Source organism: Tenrec ecaudatus, chromosome 11 (assembly GCF_050624435.1).
Source record: "Tenrec ecaudatus isolate mTenEca1 chromosome 11, mTenEca1.hap1, whole genome shotgun sequence".
In the NCBI taxonomy this organism is placed as follows: domain Eukaryota; kingdom Metazoa; phylum Chordata; class Mammalia; order Afrosoricida; family Tenrecidae; genus Tenrec; species Tenrec ecaudatus.
The window spans coordinates 63,818,447-63,833,129 of record NC_134540.1 but is presented as its reverse complement, the minus strand read 5'-3'; the positions used below and the strand labels follow the sequence as shown (position 1 = coordinate 63,833,129).

The 14,683-nt window shown below is 46.6% G+C and overlaps 1 pseudogene; it reads right to left on the bottom strand.

The window, feature by feature from the left end:
* Positions 1-206: 206 nt before the first annotated feature.
* Positions 207-510, bottom strand: LOC142460737 (10 kDa heat shock protein, mitochondrial pseudogene; annotated as a pseudogene).
* Positions 511-14,683: the final 14,173 nt, after the last annotated feature.

Below are 14,683 nucleotides of genomic sequence, written 5' to 3'. Positions count from 1 at the left end.
CCTTGCACGACATGACGATCTCCTGCTAACAGTCTCATGGGGGGCTGCGTCTGGATCTTGGTCCTGTTTTTGGTTTGTTTTTTAGCAACGTCGCCTATCATGAGTTTATTATAAAAGAGAGACGTGGAGATGATTTTCATGGTGACAGATTTCAGAACGTCAGTGGAACGGACCGCTTCACATGATGCCACTTCAATAGTGGTTCCTCAGTCCACATACTTTCCAAGAATGTCACCATTTGAAATAAGAAATCAGCCTCATCATCTAGAACTACGTTGGTGCCCCACGTTCAGGGAGGAGACCTTTATCTCTAACTCTCACACTCACTGGTTGCAATCCTCCACCCTCTCCTTTCCAGCCAGACCCAACAGCTACTGTTGCTTGCAGGACTGTTCCTTGCGATCTTTCTGGAAGCATCATGCCTCCTTTGGTTACAGTTTCAGCGGCACTCCTTTCCACCAATACTGGGTCAAAGAGGGGAAGAAACTTTCAAAATGCCTGTCCTGTCATGATGCTGGGTGGCCGCAGCCGGTGCACCTCTCATGCTACGCCGCTGCCTTGGTCCAGTTGAAGACTTAGCCAATGTTCTCCTTAAATTTTGTTGAACCATTGACTCCAGAGTTGGCGGTGGCTGGTGGTGAGGAGCCAAGAGCTAGCACATGCCAAGCGCCTAGCACTGAGCCCTAAGGTGCCAAGAGCTAGCAGGGAATGGGGACTTCTCCTGAGTTGGGCTGCAAACCACAAGGTGAGAAGTTTGAAACCGCCAGTTGTTCCACAAGGGAAAGATGAGGCTTTCTACTCCTGTAAAGAGGTTCAGTCTCAGAAACCCACCAGCGTGGTTCTCGTCTGTCCTGTGGGGTTTTGCTATGAGTCGCAGTTGACTCCATGGCAGTGAGTTTCAGTTGATGTTCCTTCCAGAATTCAGCAGTCCAGAATTTCCCTGCAACGGTCACCATGGGATAGTGTGGATAGTGTAGCAGTTCCATAATCTGGTGTCAACTTGAGACTATCATGAGTGGAGGGGTGGAGTCTACCCTGTTCATCAGGTCGCAGCTTGATCTCATTTGGAGGTACGACAGATATTAATAGCTCACTGGAGACCACACATACACACATATGCACACACACACACACACATACTCTGCTTGTCTTCCTGCTGACAAGCCACATGGAGACCTGTCAGGGGAAGCTAGCCCGTAACACATCATTATGGGTCTGGTAGGCACAATTGTACAGCGATAATAAGTTAAGATCATAGTAAAGTTATTGAGAGCATGAGAGATAGAAGTAAAGTATAGAAATAAATGGAGTCAGACACAATTCATGGGAGCATGCTCACCTCTGCCCCACATGATGGTCCACATGGAGGGCGAGAGAGAGAGAGAGAGAGAGAGAGAGAGAGAGAGAGAGAGAGAGAGAGAGAGAGATTTAATGCTAGCCCAGGCCTCTTATATTCTCTGGGGATGTGCAAGCCCCCTAATCATAGGTGAGGATATACGTCACTGAAAGGGGCTGTCCTATAGGTAATACAGTAATGAGAGGAGGGTGGTCTAGGGATATACACGCAATAGGAAGGGGAGGGATTGGGGTTATACATGTGACGATATGGGCAGATCCTAAGTTTAGGGTAGCAGCTTAACTTTGACCTATTCCCTAGATCTCCATAGGAACCATTATCAGTAGGGTGTAAACCCCACCTACTTGAACCAAATAGATGTCTGCAGGCGTCCATTGTCTTTTACAGCAGGGAGTGGGGCCCACTGCAGTCTGGCAACTGGGAGGATGGCTGTGAGCATCTGACCTCCCCCCACAGAGACCCCTGATGGAACCAGAGCCCTAGAGCTAGAGGAGCCACATGGAGACCCACGTCAGCGCTGAGGTGCTTACACCACCACTGCATCCACAAGATCTTCCTGCGTTCGGCACCTTTGCATTGTTCCGCGAGTCTGAAGAGGAAATTATAGACTGGTCTCGGACATATGGGCTAATATTGGACTTATGGGCTTGATCTGGACTGGGCTGGGAGGTTTTTGTTTTGTTGTTTTGTGGAGTTGTTTCTTTATTGAGAGGGTTGGGGCACACCAGGGAATGTCCATTTTAATCTTCCTGGGCTGTTTTTAAATTTTTTTTTCTTTTTCTTAGTGCTGTTGCTCTTGCTGCTAGGGGAGGTTTTCTTAATGTAAAGTTGCTCTTTGATACAAAGTTCTCTCTTATGCACATCTGCGGTGTCTCTGGATCGGTTACTGTAGTCTACCAGACTAGTACAGATCGGTAGGTAAACCCAGTCAGAAACTCAGAATCTTGGTCAGAGGGTCTGCCTTATGGACCAGTGAGGAGGCCAGGGAAAGAGATTTTTCCATCGTCTTGGCACCAGGCCAGGGATAAATCTCCCTCCCGTGTAGCCTTTATCAAGAGGAAGAACTATGACAGAGACATGCGGAAGGGAACCAGCATTCCTAGCTTTCCTGGAAGAGATTAAAAATTCCAAAGAGGAAATGTCAACTCCTCAAATACTTTAAAAGGATTTATTAAATTTTGGACTTTTGTGCCCTGTAGCAGGAGCTGTGATGGCGTGGTGGTTACACGTCCAGCTGCAATCTGCAAGGTGTGGCAGTTGGAAACCACCAGCCTCTACTCTCATAAACAGCTACAGTCTTGGACACCCACAGGGCCAGTTCTACCCTACCCTACAGGGCTGTTATAAATCCCACTGACTCAATGGCAGTGGGTTTGGTTCGGTTCAGTCCCCTGTAACACAGAGTAGCCGTGGTGATGCCGTGGGTTATTTGTTGGGCTGCTACACACCAGGCTAACAGACTCCTGTAAAGAGTTAGTCTTAGAAACCCACAGGGGCAGTTCTACTCTGTCCTCTGTTGTCACTGTGAATCAGAGTCAACTAGATGGCAGTGGGTGTTTGTTTGTTTGTTTGTTTGTTTGTTTGTTTGGGCTTTGTAACACAGAGCCTGCTGGCTCTGCGAGTCAGCAGTTAAAAATCCACCAATGTGCTCTGTGGGAGAAATGCATGGCTGTCTGCTCCTGTAAAGATTTACAGTCTTGGAAACCCCATATAAAGTTGCTATGAAAAAAGAAAAATAAATAAAGTTGCTATGAGTTGAAATGGATTCATCGGCAGTGGGTTTGTTTGATGTCGGGTGCAGCACTTTGCATCCTCGTGGTCCAGCAATTAAAACACTTGGCTGAAAACCCAAAGGTTGGCGATTCAAACCTCCCGGCCACTCTTTGAAAGAAAGATGTGGCAGCCTGCACCCAGAAAGATGTACAGCCTTAAAAACCCTATGAAGCAAGTCTACTCCATCCAGCCCTTGGGCTGTCCAACGCCTGAGAAATCATCAATACCAGCTAACAACGGAGGCCCCATCGAAGAGACGCACTTCCAGCCATCGCATTTCTTGTTGTGAGGTGCCATCTCCATCGAGCTGGTTCCCACTCGAACCCGGTGTCCCACAGAGCGAAACACTGCTCGGGTCTGCCCTATCCTCACAATTAATTCTCATGTCTGACCCCATTGTTGCAGCCGCTGTGTCAATCCATCTTGTTGAGCGTCTTCCTCTTTTTCGCTGCCCCTCTCCTTAACCAACAGTTTTCTCCAGGGACTGGTCTCTCATGACAACATGTCCAAAGTGAGACAAGACTCCCCATCCCTGTCTCGAGGGAGTGTTCTTGCTGTACTTCTTCCAAGACAGACTTGTTGGTATTTTTCGGCAGACAGTCCATGGTACTTCCAATATTCGTCACCAGCACCGTAAAGCAAATGCCCCGATTCTTCTAGGGTCTTCCTTCTTCAAAGTCCCACTTTCATGTGGATACGAGGTGATTAAAAATGCCATGACTTGGGTAAGGCACACCGTAGTCCTCCAAGTACCATTCTTGCTTTTCAGCACTGAAGAAGACTCAAGGCAATGTGCCCTTTGATCTCTTGACTGGTGTTTCCATGAACGTTGATTGTGGAGCCAAGAAAGACGAAGATAGAAGAAATCTTCCCTCCAAACATGGACAACTTTCATCTTTTCTCCATTTATCACGATGTTACCTATTGGTCCAGTTGTGAAGATTTTTATTTCTTCTCAATGAGTTGTAATCCGTACTGCAGGCTGCACTCTTTGTTCTTCCTCAGCAAGCGCATTAAGTCCTCCGCACTTTCAGTCAGAAAAGTGGTATCATCTGCATATAGAAGGTTGTTCATAAGTCTTCCTCCAATTCTGATACCACATGCTTCCTAGTAGGATTACAAAATAGGCCAGTCCCTCTCATTAGAGTCCCATGTACTCTATTTGCATGTTTCTACCCATTCATTTCGTGGGAATTACAAAGATTGAGGACAGGAGTCCTCGTGGTGCAGTGGATTACCCTTTCTCCTTGAGAGAAAGAGGAGGCTTTCTATTCCCATAAAACCCACAGGGGTGGTTCTATTTTGTCTGAGTCAGAATGATGGACTCAATGCCAGTGGGAAGGGTAGGTGAGCCACACCAAGTCACTCAGCTGTGCCACTGCGTGTTTCTGCTGAAGTGATTTGCAAAGGACTAAATGAGACTGCTGGAGAAAATGGAGCGAGACACAAAGAGAAACTAAATTAGAGTCTGCAAAGACAACAAGCAAACTTTAGGGTATGTGACACTGGGTGGGTATCCCGGCCTTCTCTGAGGGCCCAGTGGGCAGCTTGAGTCCTGCACCTCACAGGAAAAAGGCTGCAGAGCTGGGAGAAGGCATATTCAGGAGGCTCTGCTGAAAGTGAGCCCTGGAGGATCACAAAGCTCTCAACAGGGCCAAGGCCTCTTCCAGGCTTCAAGCCCCTCTGTAACCTGTAACGCTGCTGCCACCCCAACTGTGACAAAGTCACCCTTTTCTCTCTTAAGTTTCCTTCTTCCTCTCCAACTGTCCCTGTAGAACCCCTAGCTTCTTCCCTCGGCCGGGCCATCTGTGTTAGGCAGGATCCTCTGGACAAATGAAACCAGGACACTTATGATTTTATACATTTATGAGGATAGATTTATACATTGAGAAGGAAATGTAACAGCTACTTAGTCCACACAGCAGTACAGAGGGTTCAGTTCAACTCACTTCCATGGAACAGTTAATATACTGTGGAATTCCTTAAACTCACGTGGGCTGTGGGGTCCAAGGTCAAGGAAGCAGAGTCATCCCTGGGGCAAGGCAGGCAGAGTCTGCTCACAGGCAGCAAGCAGCAGGGTGGGTCACCAACATTCGGTAGCTCAGGAGCTTAGCAAAGCAGGCCCGGATGGGATATCCAACACAAGGAATGCAAGACAACAGGATCCACCAGCCTCAAACTCAAACGATGTACTCACCAGTAGCGTGGCACAGCAGGTCTCAAAGGAACCTCAAGATCTAGCCACACAATCAACAGGTTGGCCTGGCCCACAGGTAGTGTAGCTCACAGGTTGAGGCAGAGAGCTAGCCATAGCAGCAGCACCCATGTTCCAGCACACTCTGATACCCAGAGAGCAAGAGAGAGGGGTGTGTGGGGGAAAGTAACACTGAGGGAAATATGACCAGGACTATATTCTCTAACTTATAACAGAGGGATCTGGAAAGCTAATATTCCATGGTAGGAAAGACACCACTTTGGTGAGTTAGAGATAAAGTCCAAGTATGTTATCTTGCTTTAAATATCACTCCCACAGATTCTCCCCTAACAGCTATGCGGCACATGGCTGATTCTATTCTCCCTGTAGAAGCAGACCTTCTTGCTATCTCCTCCTGCTGTGACATCTATCCCCACTAATGCCCTCCCCCAATGCAGGTATTAGGTTTCCTCCCCTATCAGCTCAGGGACTTACCTGTGGTTACCACCAACCTTGTGGTATATGCAACACATGAATGTCTTATGGCTACCTACAAATATCCCAAGACAGTAAAGATTCTTTCTCTCTGTGCGGACCTAGCTGCTGAGATCATGGCCATGCTACCATATAATGTGTCTGACTGCTTTATTGTATCTTCTGTCCTGTCTTCTATGACTTTACTATAATCTTTATATATTATAGCCGTATAATTGAACCTACGGACCCTGCGGTTGTCAGACGCTGTATTACTCTAACAGGGATGGGTCTTGCAGAGCCAATCTGATGCAGAACATCAGATTGCCCTCCAATCAAATTGCAACCTGATTAACTCCACATGTTCCTATTGACCAGGTTAGCACAATAAACCTACCTATCACACCATTTTCTCTTCAGACTCCACATTCTCACTCTAGAGCAGTGGTTCTCAACCTTCCTAATGCTATGACCCTTTAATACAGTTCCCCATGTTGTGGTGACTCCCCCAACCATAAAATCATTTTTGTTGCTACTTCATAACTGTGATTTTGCTACTGTTGTGAATCGGGCGACCCCTGTGAAAGGCTTGTTTGACCCCAGAAGGGTCGCATCCCACAGGTTGAGAACCACTGCTCTAGAAAGAGGTTCCCCAAAGGGGTCATTTTGCCCTCCAGGGGACAGTAGGCAATCTCCAGAGATATTTTCAGTTATCACATTGAGAGGAGGGATGCTGCTAGCATCTCATGGGTTGAGACCAGTTTGTTAAACCTCCTACAGGCACAAGACAGCCCATTACCAGAAAGAATGAGCCAGATCAAAATGCCATTAGTGCCCAGGTTGAGAAAGCCTGGTCTCCCCAGGGAAGTGCAGTGCTTCTGGGCTTCAATAACTATTTGTAAACAATACTGAGATCGGAATCTCCAGTCTTAACCTTTGTTTATATCTTATGTGTGTTTAACTTTATTTAAATAGTATCCTTTTTACAGTGTTTTTTTTCCCCATTCTGTATTTTGATTGTGAAGCCAATTCATTGTAGGACTGATGTCACAAATCTCCTAAAGCTACTCTAGCAAAGTATTACAAACTTGGTGTGTGTGGCAGGGTTCTCTAGAGAAACAAAACCAGGACACTTACTATTACCATATATACTCAAGTATAAGTTGACCTGAATCTCAGTCAAGGCACCTATTTTTACCACAAAAACGGCATTAAAAATGTGCTGAAAAACTCAGCTTATACAGGAATATATATGGTGTGTGTGTGTGTGTGTGTATATATATATATATATACACACACACACAGCAGGAAGGACTATACCAGCTAATTAGTCCACACAGCAGTACAGAGGGCTCAGTTGAACTTAATTCCATGGAACAGTTAATATGCTGGAAGTCCTTCAACTCACAGGGGCTGCCAGGACCAAGGTCAAGGAAGCAGAGAGCTGAGTCTTTCTAGGGCAATGCAGACAGTCCACATTAGCATCAAACAGTAGGGTGGGTCTCCAACAGTCAGCACCTCGGGAACTTAGCAAAGCAGGCCTGGGTGGGATATCAAACGCAAACACTGCAAGACGAGAGGATCCACCAGCCACAAGCTCAAGCAATGCACTACCAGCAGTGTCGCAAGGCAGGTCTCAAAGGAACTTCAAGCTCTAGTGACACAATCCTTGGGTTGGCTGTCCCACAGGTAGCGTAGCTCACAAGTTAAGGCAGAGAACTAGCTAAGGCAGCTACCGCAAGCTGGTCTAATCACCAGAGAGCATGAGAGAGATAGGCCGGCCTTGCCAAGCCATTCATCTCGTTGCCCTCAAATCACACTGTGACTTTACTAACCCCACATGTTCCTATTGGCCAGGTTGGCACAATAAACCTACCTATCACACGTGGTGACTTAATATAGAAATTTATTCTCTCATGCCTCTGGAGGGTAGAAGTCCAAAATGAGGTGTCAGCCTTTTGACTGGGTTTCAAGGGGAGAATTTGCTATTTACTTCTGCCAGTTTCGGTTGTTCCATGGGTTCTTGGTTTGTGGTTGTTTTGTTCCAATCTCTTCCTTCTCCTTCACTTGGCATTCTCCTTTCTGTGTGTTTTCTCTTCTCTCCCTGGACCCTGCCCTCTCTCGATTTGAGCTTTTTATAGGGGATTAAGGGTTTGACAGAGCAGATCAGGGGTAGACCCTCTTTCAGTTGTCCACGTCCTCTCCCCAGTGCTCTGGACAGACCACTGACAGTCCACTTCCAGCGTCCAAACCTAACTGTTTATCTTTTCCTCGTGGTCTTCTCTGAATCCACCACTGTCTAAAGCCATCTGCCAGGTGCAATGGGCTCCCAGCAAGTCTGAATTCCATGGTGGCCATCCCTTCTCTGGATAATTCCAGCCCCTTCTAGACTGTTATTACTTCTTTCATTCCTGCCTAATGGGGCTACCTGTTAGCTTCCCTAAATATTCCCCTTCCTGCTTACACTGAAGTCCAAACTTTTTGGCATAACATTTCGAGATTGTCCTCAAGTTTCTTTCCCTAAGTGTATCTCTCATGAGACTCTCCTCTCAGTGCCTAAGTCACACTCCACTACGTTTGTTGTTGTTGTTGGGTGCTAGCCAGTTGGTTTTATGTCCAAGAGAATGACATACTGCGCTGTCCTGTGCCATCTTCACATACTTGCTATGTTGGTGCCCATTGCTGCAGCCACTGTATCAGTCCATCTCTTTAAAGGCCTTCCTCCTTTCACAGACCCTTTACTTCACCAAGCATGATGTCCTCCTCCAGGGACTGACTGGTTCTTCCTGAGAACACATCCAGAATCCTCAAATGAAGTCTAACCACCCTGATGTCTAAGGAGAATTCTGGCTGTACTTCTTCTGAGACAGATTCGTTTATTCTGGCAGTCTATGGTATATTAAATATTCTTTGTCAGCACCAGAATTCAAAGATCACAATTCTTCTTCCATCTTTGAGTTATTGCTCAGCTTTCCCATGCAGATGAGAAAACACCATGGCTTGGGTCAGGTGTACTTCAGTCATCAAAGGAACATCTTGGCTTTTTCACACTTCAAAGAGGTTTTTTTACCAAATTACATACCCTTTTCACAAAGCATCACGTGGCTCTCATGATGAAAGAAGGTCTTGCTTTGCCCATCATTGCCGATGGAATTTCTAGCCAAACATTTAAATATCACTTCCAATACTGGGGAAGCAGAGAATGGGGAGAGAGTATACATGGATGAATCCTTTATTCTCATATATTAAGAAGCCTGGAAAGCTGGGGTTCTGGGGTGGAGGGAGGCCTCCGCCCTAATGAGTTGGGCATCAGTCCAAATCTCATAATCACTGTGTTCCCCACTAGATCCTCCCAGAAGAGTGCTGCCTTAAAGTTACCTCTTTTTTTATTTTTTAAAGTTACCTCTTACAAGCACACGGCTGCTTGCTATGCAGCCGACAGCTTTATCTATAGGAGCAGACAAGTGCTATTGCTCTCTAGGCTCTGAGGACAGCCATTCCCCCTCACCTTCCCTGGTTACTGGTGTTAGGTTACTCCTCCAATGTACTCAGGAACCTTTAGGGTTAGGGTACAGCCCACTCTGTTACAAATGTGGTTAGGGGGCTTGCATGCGCCCCCCTCCCACCCAGTGTATCTAAGCCTTGGTTGGAAATATATTCTCTCTCTCAGCGTGGTCCTGGCTCCTGAAGTCATGGAGGTCCCGGCGATGACCACTTGCATGCCTTACCTTGTCAAATGTCTTTAACTTTACCCCTCAATTACAGCCCCCCCCCTTGGATCCATCGATTGTGGGGATGGTACCCCGCACATGATATCTTTTCATTTCCCCACTTCACTTCTTCCTCTTCTGATCGGCCACCATGCTTTATCTCTTTTGTAATAGAATTTATCTTGCACTTTGCCAGTAACCGCAAACACATCTGATTTCTCCGACAGACGCTAACCTCCCTGAAGACAGGAGCAGTGTCTCATGTCGGTAGCCATGAAAGGTATAATCCACACCCCACACTCACTAAAGGCTTAAGGGATTGAATTGGGAGGTAGTTTTTTATAGTACAGACCGAAAGAGAATTTTCATTAGAAAACACACAGGAAGGAAAGCATGCTTTCCTAAGGTTTGAACTCTTTTATGAATTTAGCAATGTCAAGTGCCATGAGTCTTTGTCTATGGGTCCTGAAAGGACAGACTGGAGGCCAATCCTTGGAACAGAAACAAGTTGAAATCATGTGGCAGAGAAGCAGTGAGTTAGCGCACACAGCTCATGTATTACCGTAGGGGTGAGGCTTAGAGAACACCAAGGTGGCGACATTCTGAATCGGATGACTTCAGACCTAAACCCCACTTTGAACCAGGTTAAGATGTTCATTTCTAGAGAAGGCCAATGTCAAAGGGTTACTGTCCATATAACAATGAAGAACAGAGTGAGGCTTTCTCGGTTTCCATGAAGACTTGCTCACTTGTTCGTACAGACGGTCTCATAAGATGCCGCAATTAGCAGACGGTTATGAATATCACTGATCATGTTAAATGAAGTTAAGCAAAAATACAACCATTACTTATTTGCATCATTGTGTTGGCTTCCAAAGTGACGTGGCCACTTTGCCTTTTGGCCCCAAAGTGGTTGGGTCCTTTATGGCGCAGTCACTGTCATCCCAGTCATCCTCCCGGTCAAACGCCTCTCTCCCCAGTCGTCTCTTTGTGATGTCTACTCCTGACATCCGTTCTCGTCTTCTGAGAAAACAGTTCTACAGTGTGATTCCTGAGTCCTTCAGCTTGTCAGGGCCAGCTATGTCTATTCTAATGTTGTTAGTTGCCATGACGTCCAGCTGGCTCTAATTCTCCATGACAACGTGCTCTGTGCCAGAGTAAAACAGCGCCCGACCCTATCCCATCTCCTGAGTGGCGTTATTTTTAGTCCGTGGCGCAGCTATTGTGTGGCGCCTTGTAACATCATGGGACCGACGCACCTTCCAGCACACCAGACGGTGTTCCATTATGAGCCATAAGGTTTTCATTGGCTAATCTAGAAGTCTCATATTTTTACATAAATACAGCACCCATCATACAGTTTTTTAACTATTATTGCACCAGGCAAGCCTCGCACGTCAGTTTCCTATGTGCATGAAATGCATGGGCGGTTATGGCCAAGGTAGACCACAGGGCTTTCCTCCTAGTCTGTCTCAGTGCGGCGCTTGCACACTGACAGTGGTCCCGCTGCTCTCAGGAGGGCAGTGCAATAGCGCCCAGCATCACAGCAACGCGGATTGCAAGCCGCCACAGGGTGGCAAGCTGACAGACCAAGCTCAGAACCCCAAACTCACGGCCGTCGCGTTACTCGTGGTGACCAGTTGCCATTGCGTGGATCTCAACTCCTGCGACCCCACGCGTGTCAGGGTCCACGTGCACACCCAGGGCGTTCAGGGGCTGATCCTGTAGACGGAGAGCCCCACGCTTTCTTCCGAGATGCTTCTGAGGGGGCTCACACCTCCAGCCTTGCTGCTGGCAGCCCAGTGCATTAGCCACTTGCACCACCCAAGGACTCGGAGTGATCCGACGAGAGATTGTTATCCTGTATCGATTGACATTTGCACCGATAAAACAAGAAGCTGAGGAAAGCAGTGTGACCTAATTGCAGTAGTAATTGTAGTAGTACTGATTGGATCCCTCATGGTCACAGTTGTGATCTTTACAAAAGCAACAAAACTTTTTCTCTGACGAAGGAGTAAAAATGGTTACTTTTATTAAATCTTGGTCCTAGAGGCCATGACTTGGGCTCTTTCATATCAAGCAGGACAGGAGACACAGACACACAACCCCTATGTGTGTGCACAGCAATGGCTGTCTCGTGGCTGTTCCAGGAAAAGCATTGTGCAGTTAACCTGGGAGCTGAACTTTTTGGGTCCTTAACTGAAATACCATTTTGCTTGAGAGAATGTCTGATAGGCTGGGCCAATTGGCAAATTCAAGATCCAAGCTCACTGTCATTGAGTCAACTTCACCTCATCCGACCCTAGAGGGCATGGTAGAGCTGGCCCTGTGGGCTGCCCTGGCTGTAAGGTTTTTTGAGAGTAGGAAGCCTTATCTTTCTCCCATGAAGTGGCTCTAAAGCTGACTGTGTGGTTCCCAGCCCTACACAGAACCCGGTCCCCCACCAGGGGCTCAATTTCACAGATATTTACCCCAAAACGAAAGGAATGATATTATCTTCAGTGGAAAAAAAGAGAGAGCATCTGTTGTCAATGAGAATATTTGAATTTTCAAATCAAAATGAAAAAATTGGAAACTTATTTTTTTAATTTTTAAAATTTTTTCTGGCTCCGCCCATGGGTTTCACCCAGCTTCTTTGGGTCTCACGGACCTCGTTTGTATAATTCGAGATGGGTGTTAGGAGTGGCCTAAATTACTTCAAAAAGTCTCAACAATTCTGGCTGCAAGATTTTACCAGACTGAGCTTTTGTGAGAACATAGGATAAGTGAGGCTTGGCCACTGGCTTTCAGCCTATGCTATCAATCCACTCCTCCTGCCACCTATGAAGACCTGGCTGCTGCCCACATACAATAATTCACTGCTGAGTGGCCTTCGCCCGATCCCAGCTCCATTCCTGGGCTCCACTCCCACTGCCCGTCTCCTAGGCCACTAAGCTGCTGCTGCCCCTGCAATAAGACAAGGGTGAGTGAGCAGAGGCGAAGCCACTGCTGGACCAACAACCATTTCTTCTCCCAGGTATGCGTCTTTCCCTGCCCTGGTCACAGGCGCCACACCCTATGATACTCTCAGTAGGTGTTAAGTGACTTGCTGAGCTGGGGTCCCCAGCTAGTCCCAGAGACTGAGGCTCACCTCAAAGTAAACTACAAGTTAGCGTGCACCTTGGATGGAGCCCAGTGTTCTTGTCTTTCAGCTCAGCACGGTTCTCAGCTCTTCTAGTCTGGGGCTCCGTGGTTGGGGACGGGGGTGCCTTAGTTACACCAAGATTGGAAAGTGGGGCTAAGAGGAAGGCAGGGTGGGGCGGGGGGAGCTTGTAAAGCAGTGTAGGTCACAAGGAGAGGAGGCAAACTCTGGCTTCACAAACCAGTCACAACAATAGAGATGGCTGGCCAATTGGGGTGAAGTGAGCCCCTGCATGTCCCCTGCACACACACCTTGCTTCTCTCTCTGCCCCCTTCAGGTGTCCTGTGAGTGCCAGCAGTGTGAAGGTAGAGGATGTCTGAACTTGAGGGTCATGCAAGGATGCTTTTGCTTTTTGATTTGGGGTAAGTGTCATCCTCAGTAGATCCCTGGTGGCATAGGGAGTGAAAATCAAGGTGAGTGGTTTGAAACCAGCAGGCAGAAACTTTTATTAAGAGATCAACACTTTCCCAATACTTAAAACCCTGCGGGGCGGGGGGGGAAGTGAAATTCAATGTTTCAGTGTTTTGATATCACAAAATGAAATTTCCACATGTGGATGGTATAATTCAGTGAACCACTGGTTTTTTTAAAAACATTTTATTAGGGGCTCATACAACTCTTATCACAATCCATCCATATACATACATCAGTTGTATAAAGCACATCCGTACATTCTTTGCCCTAATCATTTTCAAAGCATTTGCTCTCCACTTAAGCCCTTTGCATCAGGTCCTCTTTTTCCCCCCCTCCCTCCCCGCTCCCCTTCCCTCATGAGCCCTTGAAAATTTATAGATTATTATTTTGTCATATCTTGCCCTATCTGGCGTCTCCCTTCACCCCCTTCTATGTTGTCCGTCCCCCAGGGAGGAGGTCACATGAAGATCCTAGTAATCAGTTCCCCCTTTCCAACCCACTCATCCTCCACTCTCCCAGTATCACCCCTCATCCCCTGGTCCTGAAGGTATCATCCACCCTGGATTCCCTGTGCCTCCAGCTCCTATATGCACCAGTGTACTACTTCTGCTCTATCCACACTTGCAAGGTAGAATTCGGATCATGGTAGTGGGGGGGGGGGGAAACATCCAGGATCTGGAGGAAAGCTGTATTCTTCATCGGTGCTACATCACACCCTGACTGACTCATCTCCTCCCCTAGACCCCTCTGTGAGGGGGTCTCCAGTGGCCGACAAATGGGCTTTGGGTCTCCACTCTGCACTTCCCCCTTCATTCACTATGGTAAGATTTTTTTTTTTATGATGCCTTATCCCTGATCCCTTTGGCACCTCGTGATCGCACGGGCTGGTGGAACCACTGTTTTATAACCATATGCCTGACTGCAAAATCAAGCGTGAGTAGGAGTCCATTCAAAGTGTAAGCTCTGCCCAGGACCATCCTGACATAGAGGATAAAGTGCATTGACATGGCTTCAAATTCCACATTGCCACCCTTTAAAAACTATCCATTGTACTGTGGGTATAATATCAAAGAATAAAAAACAAAGAAACAAACAAACAAAGATACCAAAAAATAATAACCTCAGTTATCTGAAAAGACTATTAAAGTGTTTCTTCCTTTTTCAAGGAAATATTTTTTAAAGTTTTCACATTTACTTTGATCAACATAATGTCATGATTCACAGAATATACAACCAGCCATCCTATGCCAACAATTAAACCAAATGTTTACAGAAATGTATATGTAAACAAAAAGGTCTGGTGGCACAGTGGTGAGGTGTTGGGCAGCTAACCACAAGGTCAGTCATTCACATTCACCCCCTGCTTGCTGGGTGAAAGATGAGGCTGTCTATTCCTGTACCATTTACAGTCTTCAAAATCCTGTATCAGGTCTCTGTGGGTTGGAATCAACTAGATGGTTGGGTTTGATTTAGATATGTAAAGCAATACCACCTTTCTCATCTTTTTCTCTTTATTTTTAGTATAGAATATATTTTCATAAAAATATTTATGTAAATATGTTATATATTTATCATCAATG